Below are 306 nucleotides of genomic sequence, written 5' to 3' on the forward strand. Positions count from 1 at the left end.
AAAGGGAGCGATATTGACCCCTGGCAGACGCCTCCCCCGCGGAGGGGAAGGCGCGTCCGACCGGTCCCCAAGAGGGACGGGGCGAGGGCCACCCCGCGCTCGGGGAGAGCTCGCCACGCTCGGCGCCTCTCCGGGCTCCGACAGAGGCTCTCCAGGCTCTGCTAGAAGCTTTACGCCATCACCACAGCTCTGACAGAGGCTCTCCGCCATCACCACAGAGGCTTCCCGGAGCTCTGACAAGAAGCTCCCCGCCACCACAGAGCCTGTCCAGCCGGCCCCTCATTCCTCTCCCACTCTCCCCCCCCT

Source organism: Corvus brachyrhynchos, unplaced genomic scaffold (genome assembly GCF_000691975.1).
Source record: "Corvus brachyrhynchos isolate BGI_N302 unplaced genomic scaffold, ASM69197v1 scaffold10, whole genome shotgun sequence".
NCBI lineage: Eukaryota > Metazoa > Chordata > Aves > Passeriformes > Corvidae > Corvus > Corvus brachyrhynchos.